Below are 230 nucleotides of genomic sequence, written 5' to 3'. Positions count from 1 at the left end.
GAAAGTTTCCGGACTGGCTGGCGGCCGGCCGCCCCCGTCCGTCCGTCCGTCCCCCCCTTCCCCGGCTTTCTCTCCGTAGTTTTTTTAATTCTTTCTACGCTCCCCCCTCTCCTCCCCGCCTTCCTCCCCCCTCGGCGGCGGCTCCGGGGTATGAGCGGGAGCCGCCACCCGCGCTGAGAGGCGGGAGGTCGCTCCGCGCCCGGCTCTTGTCAGTGAGGGAGCGCGGGCAG

General features: G+C 70.4%; 1 protein-coding gene across 1 annotated transcript in view; it reads left to right on the top strand.

Moving 5' to 3' along the window:
• The window catches only part of LRIG3 (leucine-rich repeats and immunoglobulin-like domains 3), a 43,483-nt gene that overhangs the window by 134 nt on the left and 43,119 nt on the right, over nt 1-230 (top strand). The window lies entirely within an intron of this gene.

This window comes from Haliaeetus leucocephalus, unplaced genomic scaffold (genome assembly GCF_000737465.1).
Source record: "Haliaeetus leucocephalus isolate CR32 unplaced genomic scaffold, Haliaeetus_leucocephalus-4.0 Scaffold406, whole genome shotgun sequence".
NCBI lineage: Eukaryota > Metazoa > Chordata > Aves > Accipitriformes > Accipitridae > Haliaeetus > Haliaeetus leucocephalus.
This window is presented reverse-complemented; position numbering and strand designations above follow the sequence as displayed.